We start from the raw sequence: 7,772 nt of genomic DNA, 5'->3' as shown, positions 1-7,772 counted from the left end.
GGGTGGTGCATACAATACTGGGCAGGGTTCCACTCTGCTGTACACAGGGTCTCTAGGAGTGGGAATCAACTCCACGGCACTAACAACAAACTAAGATGTTTAAACCTTTTCAGCCCTTAGGGAGAATGGAAAGAAGAAATGGGGAGTGACTGCCAAGCTGATTCAGCCCCCTTCTATTCTGTCAATGCCTCTCCTAGCAGGGCTTTTGTGCTGCCCCAATATTATTTCTAGAGGACTTTGATAATTACTTATTTTTATAAAAATGGAGTCATACTATACACATCATTCTGCAATTTGCTTTTTTCTTTTATCAATAAACATAAGTAGTACTCATTCTTTTTAAAAGCAACACAAGACTACACAATAGTCTATGATATGGATGCACTCTCACTTATTCAACAGTTCTCCTTTGGGTGGACATTCAGGTTGTTTCCCCCTTTTTCTGTCCCTAAAAACAGGTTTGTATCCTTGACTATATTCCTTTACACACTAGTGTATTTACTTCTGTAGGATAGCTTCTCCAATGTATGAAAATACTGATAACGGTGGTTACTTCTAGGAGTGGGACAGAGGAAAGAAAGGAAGGCTGATGTTTTGCTTTCCACTGAATACGTATTAAGACTTTATATCCTGACCGTGTATTAATTTTATAATATTAAAAAATAAAGCATGACAATGTGAACGTGCTTAATGCCACAGAACAGTGTACTTAAAAATGGTTAAGGTGGCAAATTTTGTGTTATGTGTATTTTACAATTAAAAAAATAAAGATATAATTAAGTAATTAATCAATTACATTGAAATAAACCCTGTGTGTTCACATCATTCCCTAGATTAAAACCCCTTTAATGGCTTTCCACTACTTTTCAAGTAAATTTGAAAATCCTTACAAGGCTCTAAAGCCCTGAATAATCCAGTAACTACTGACCTCTCCAGATGGTCTGGCTCTACTCTCCCCCTTGCTTTCAGGTCACCAGCCACACATGGTAACCAGGTAACCATTCCTGTAAGGCTCCAAGCTTTCTCCCAACTCATGGCCTCTGCACACAGTGTTCCTTCCCTCTATCGGGAACCTTCTCCCCCATCCTCTTTGCCTAGTTAATTCTTACTCCTCCCTCAAATCTCAATGTTCAGAGTAGCTGTCTCTGACCCTTCCCCCAAGACTAGATCAAGTTCCCTTATCATGAAAATTACATAGACACACGTACTTTCTTGTAGCCATTATCATAATTAGAGTTTAAAAATCTATATCAAAAAATAAATAAAGATCTAAACAAATGGAGAAACACACCATGTCTGTGGATTAGAAGATTCAATGTAGTAAAGATGTCAATTCTCCCCAAATTGATATACAGGTTTAATGCAATTCCTATCAATGTCCCAGTAAGATTTTTTTGTAGATATAGACAAGATTATTCTAAAATTTATAGGAAAGGCAAAGGAACTGGAATAACTAAAACAATTTTTAAAATAAGAGTAAAGTGGGAGGAATCAGTCTACACGATTTCATGACTTATTATATACCTACAGTAATCCAGGCTGTTTGGTATCGGCAGAGGACAGACACACAGACCAATGGAGCAGAATTGATAAGCCAGAAACAGCCCCACACAAGTATAGCCAACAGATTTTTGACAAACATGCAAAAGCAATTCAATGGAGGAAGGATAGTCTTTTCAACAAATGGTGCTGGAGTGATTGGATATCCATGGGCACACACACAAAAAAAGAACTTTGACCTAAACCTCACACCTATATAAAAAATTGTTTTAAATGGAGAAAAGATTTAAATGTAAAACTGTAAAACTTTTAGAAGCTAATACAGGAGAAAGTCTTTGAGATATAGGTCTTGGTGAAGAGTTCTTAACATGACACCAAAAGCAGGATCTATAAAAGAAAAAAATGATGAATTAAGGTTTTGATTTGTGTTGGCAAGGATGTGGAGAAATTGGAACCCTTGTTCATTGCTGGTAGGAATGTAAAATGATTCAGCCAGTATGGAAAACCTCAATAAGTTAAACATAGAATTACCATATGACCTAGCAAATTCTCTCCTGGGTATGTATCCAAAAGAAATGAAAATAGATGTTCAAATAAAAATGTGTACAAAAGGTTCATAGCAGCACTATTCACAATAGCCAAAAGGAAAAAATTCAACTGTCCATCAACTGATGACTGGATACACAAAATGTGGTATATTATTCAGCCATAAAAAGGAAAGAAGTACTGATACATATTACAACATGGATGAACCTTGAAAACATTATGCTAAGTTAAAGAAGCCAGACACAAAGGCCACCTGTTGTATGATTCCATCTATATGAAATATCCAGAATAGGCAAGTTCATAGAGATAGAAAAAATATTAGTGGTTTCCAGGGACTGAGAGGAGCGGGGAGTGGTGACTGTTTAAAGGGTATGGGGCTTCCTTCTGGGGTGATGAAATGTTCTCTGGAACTAGATAGTGGTAATGGTTGCACAACATTGTGACTATGCTAAATATCACCAATGGTAAATTTTATTTATATGTATCTTACCACAATAGAAAATAGTAAATTTTATTGTTCGTAAATTACACCTCAATAAAACTGACATAAAATATTAATTGGGACATTAATGGACGCTAAAACTTGGAGGTGAGATCTTTTTTTTTTTTAAATAATTTTATTTATTTATTTATTTTCCCCCAAAGCCCCACTAGATAGTTGTATGTCATAGCTGCACATCCTTCTAGTTGCTGTATGTGGGACACGGCCTCAGCACGGCCAGAGAAGCGGTGCGTTGGTGCGCGCCCGGGATCCGAACCCCGGACCGCCAGCAGCAGAGCGCACACACTTAACCGCTAAGCCACAGGGCCGGCCCGGGAGGTGAGATCTTGATAAAGATCAGGATAGTTCATAGAATCAAACTGCCTCCCTACAGAAATACTTAGTTAATTACAAAAAGAAAAATAGTATCATTACAGTGAAAAAACCTGGCAGACATCACCTAGTGACAGTTCACCTTACATGTCAATTTAGATGGTGGTTTTGAATGAGATTAACATTTACATTGGTGAACTGTAGACTGCCCTTCATAATATGGGTGGGCCTCATCCAATCCATAGAAGGCCTGATAGACCAAAATGACCGGCCTCCCCAGCAAGAGGGAATTCTCCAGCAGACTGCCTTCATATTTCATCCATACCATTGGCTCTCCTGGTTCTCTAGCCTGCTGGTCTACACTGCAAAATTGAGCATGCCAGCTTCCCTAATGGGGTGAGCCAACTCCTTATGATAAATAAATATAAATACAAACACATACACACACATAGATATAGATATAGATATAGATATAGATATAGATATAGATATAGGTAAAGATATAGATATGTCTCCTGTTGGTTTTGTTTCTCTGAAGAACCCTAAAACATCACCTTAATCAAATGATCAACGTTAACATCATCAGTAATAGTAACTGACATGTACTTCCTGATGTGATATACTAAGGATACAATACCACTTTTGTGGTATTCCTGCCAAAAGTGAATATCCTGAATCTAATCATGAGGAAACAACAGACAAACCCAAAGTGAGGGACATTCTACAAAACAACTGGCCATTACTCTTCAAAAATGTCAGTATTGTGAAAGACAAAAAGAATGAGAAACTGTTTCTAATAAAAGAAGACCATAAAGAGAACTATCAGCTAAATGCAATGTGTGATTCTGGATTGGATGGAGGGAGGGTGATATCTATGAAGAACATTTTTGCAGCAATAGTGAAATTGGAATATTGATTGTAGTTTTTTTTTTATAAGTTTATTTATTTATATTTTTATCCCCAAAGCCCCAGTAGATAGTTGTATGTCATAGCTGCACATTCTTCTAGTTGCTGTATGTGGGACGCAGCCTCAGCATGGCCGGAGAAGCGGTGCGTTGGTGCGCGCCCAGGATCCGAACCCGAGCCGCCAGCAGCGGAGCGCGCGCACTTAACCGCTAAGCCATGGGGCCGGCCCCAATTGTAGTTTAGATAATAGCATTGTTTCAATGTTAAGTTTCCAGAATCTGACAACTCTTCTGTGGTTATGTAAGAGTGTGTCCTTGTTCTTAAGAGGCTCACACTGAGGTATTTAGGAGTGAAGAGGCATGATGTGAACAACCTATTTTCAAATGGCACAGAAAAAAAAATGCTATTCTGGCAACTTTTTAATAAGTTTTGAAATTATTTCCAAATCAGAATTTTAAAAATTAATTGTATGCCGAAATATGTTTGATGTCTTCCGTAAGGGGAAGGATCTACCACTGTCTTGTTTCTTGATAGAGCTTCAGCCCTTGCACGCAAAGGACTACAACAAGAAATATTTATTGAGTCAATAAGTGAATGAATGAATGAACTATGCCATCTTCCCATTTGGGCTTCAGACAGGGCCTGGGATTTTGGAAATCAAGCTTTAGAAAAGCAGGAGGCAAAACTCCTGCTTCTGAAAGTGTAGGTGCTTCTGAGGCTTGGGGAAACAAGACCTCTGCCCCCAAAGGCAGGGAGGTGGCCCACATGCAGAAGACAGATGAGTTGCGCTTTGCAACAAGTGACCTGGCTGACCGTCATTTTCTGAGGCGGTTTTCCTTCAGGTTTACAGTATCCCCACCCCCCATCACCACCACCCTTGCTAAAGGTCGTTGACATGTTCCGGCCCCAACCTGGGCAGTGTTAGCCTGAGTTGAGTGGTGAGTTCGAATCCTCCTTGTTGAGCCAGATTAGAGGAAAAGTAGCACCCTACAGGCCAGCTTGGTGGTGGCCGACGTGAGCAGATGTCCTGGACAGGGAGCTTGATGGCCCAGCTGCCTGCTCCACACAGACATTAGAAAACAGGGTCAATGTCACTAACACAGCCAGCATGTTTCCTCCCGTCATCACTGCAACCAAGTTGGCCAACGCTTATCAGGCACCTACTGTGTGCCAGGCGCTGTGGTAGGAAGAGGGTCACTTCCTTCCAGGGGTTCTCACGGGCTCAAGAGGAGACTATGGCCTCTAGTTTCAACCACCCCTCCTGTCTCATCCCTGCCAGGGTCCCACCAGCAACCCCTTCTGCCTGCTGGCTTGGTGCCAGGTCTCCCTGCCATGGCAGTGGCAGTGGACAATCCCTTTCTCTACTGTTCCTCTTTTTTTGAGGTCAGCCAAGACTGATGGGAATTTTTAAAAGGAAGTCTATTAAGAGATTTAGGGAATCTGAGTGGACGTTAAATAAACTTATTGTGGTCATCATTACACAATATATACCTATATCAAATTATTATGTTATACACCTAAAACCAATACAATGTTATATGTCAATTATATCTCAATAAAAAAAAAAACTTTGAAAAAAAAGATTTAGGGAAAATCGAAGAGAAATAAACCAGGAAATAAACATCAAGAAAATCATATTGTCAAGGGCCAGTTCCGGTGGCTTAGTGGTTGAGTTCAGCGTGCTCTGCTTCAGCGGCCCAGGTTCAGTTCCCAGGCGTGGACCTATACCACTCGAGTGTCAGTGGCCATGCTGTGGTGGCAGCTCACATACAAAAAGAGGAAGATTGGCAGTGGATATTAACTCAGGGCGAGTCTTCCTCAAAAGAAAAAAGAAAGTCGTACTGTCCCAGGAAGTAGTTTCAACACAAGGGTTCTGAGGCCAGACCGTCTGAGTTCAGCATCCTGGCTCCACCACTTTACTAGCTTATGATGAGCAAGCTACTTACCTTGTCTGGGCTTCGGCTTTCTTACCTGTAAGATAATAATAGTACCTATCTCTTAGGGCTGTTTTGATCATAAAAGGAGGTAATCCATGCTTAGTGCAAGGCCTGGCCTATGGTACGTGCTTGACAAATATTAACTAAGAGAAAAAACAAGTACACACCTACTTATATTTTCCTTAGTCCCTCTGATTCTCTTAACTTTTCATGAGCTGATCCCTCTGCATGAAGCATCCTCCCCTTCACTGCTTAACTCCCATTTAGGGCTCAGCTTAAATGGCATCCCCTCCCCCCCTTGCCACCAGGTTAGGTGCCCCTGTTAAAAGCTTTTATAATATCCATTATATCTCTATAACTGTGTATTAGCCTTTTTCTCCAAAGTGTGAGCCTTTCAGGACAGAGGCTATGCCTTTTTAGCTCTATATCCCCCACCACCACCTCTACGCCTGGCACATAGCAGACCACCCAAGCTCCACGCCGTTCCTTAGCCCTGCCTAGGATCTCCTCCACCTCCTAGAACTTGGTTCTGGGGCACTCTGGGGCTGTGCTGTCCCTTCTTGTCCTCAGCTGCCTGTCATGCTGCAGCCCCACCACCAGAGTGCCTCCCAGCTAGGCCTCAGAAACTCTTCTTGCTGCCCCCACAGAGCCCCCCTCCTTCCCTGTGCCATGCAGCCTACACTGCCCTGCCCCATTCTGCAGGATGCTTTACGCCTCTTGCCAAGCTGCTGACCTGTCTCTCCCTCCGATTGCCTCAGCTAAGACAGCCGTCCCAGCAGGATCTGAGGGCTGGCCCAGCTTCCCAGCAAAGCCAGGCTTCTACCAATGTGTTGTCTAGGGGCGACAGGGACACCATCTTCCTGGGAGACTGTCTTACATCCAAGCTCTCCTCAGGACCAAAGACAAGGACCTCTTTTTCCATTTCCGTATGTTTAAGGTCCCCTAATGACTGCTCCCTGCAGCTTTGTGTTTGGCCTGAGGGCCACCTGTAGCTCTTGGTTCATTTGCAGAAGGGGCAGAGCACAAAACACCCATGGGGAGGTGGTACTGCCTGGACTTCTGTGGAGCCCTCAGGGCAAGGGCTGGTCCTGCCTGGAGACCTGATCACCTGAAGGGCCTATCAGCCCACTCACCATCCAGTGTTTCTCCCCCAAGCCTAGAAGAGGGAGCCTTACTCAGAATGAGGCTGGGGCGGTTCAGCAGAGAAGGGAGGAGAGGGCTCAATGGAACCATGGCTCAGGTGGTGTGGAAAGAACAGGCTGGGACCCAGCTGAAGCTCCCTGTGGGCTGGATCATTGTGAGAGTGTCTATGCTTCCTGTATCATCCTTGTGAATTTCCACCCATGAAGTTCCCTGGGAAAAGGCCAAGCTATCTCCACCATGCTAAGTGGTTTGAGCAAGGGAAAGTGTTGAGTTGAGGGCTCAGGTGCTCAAGGAGGCAAGGGATCCCAACTGGGGGCAGTATGTTGGAATCAGAAGGATGGAGTAAATGGGGAGGGCTGAGAAGGCTGAGTCTGGCTTGAAAGCCTATTCCTAGCTCTCCTCAAGCTCTCTTTCCAGAAGCTGAGTGTGGCCTCTGCAAGAAAGCTTGCATGGGTGACCCCCAAACATGGTCCCTTCCCCAAGACTTCCAGACTCTCCCTCAGGGATCCTGGGAGAGGTTTTACAGACTTCCCTAATCTTTTGCAGCAGAACACTGTCACACCGCATGAAAATTCTGCCAACAAGTGACCTTTTTACAAGCAGGCATGTTATCTCCTGCGAGTACTGCAGTGATGGGGCGGGGGTCAGTGCTATGATGGGGGCAGTCTGCAGCCACCAGTAGCCTCTGCAGGCTAGAAGGCCTGACTTCCAAGGTGGTGGACAACCGAAGGGATCAGGGAGTTATCGCCTGAGGGGGTGATCTTGCCCACCCTCCCCACCCCCAGAAAACGTGAGAAGATGGTACTGTAGTAATGGGAAGGCTGGCTGCTTAGGGGTGGGGAGAAGTCCCTGCAATGATGGGGGGTCCCTGCTTGGAGTGAGTGGTCATTGAAGTGATCACAGGAGCTGAAGATACCTACAGGGAT

Source organism: Diceros bicornis, chromosome 15, assembly GCF_020826845.1.
Source record: "Diceros bicornis minor isolate mBicDic1 chromosome 15, mDicBic1.mat.cur, whole genome shotgun sequence".
Lineage (NCBI taxonomy): Eukaryota > Metazoa > Chordata > Mammalia > Perissodactyla > Rhinocerotidae > Diceros > Diceros bicornis.
Note: the sequence above shows the minus strand (reverse complement) of the source record.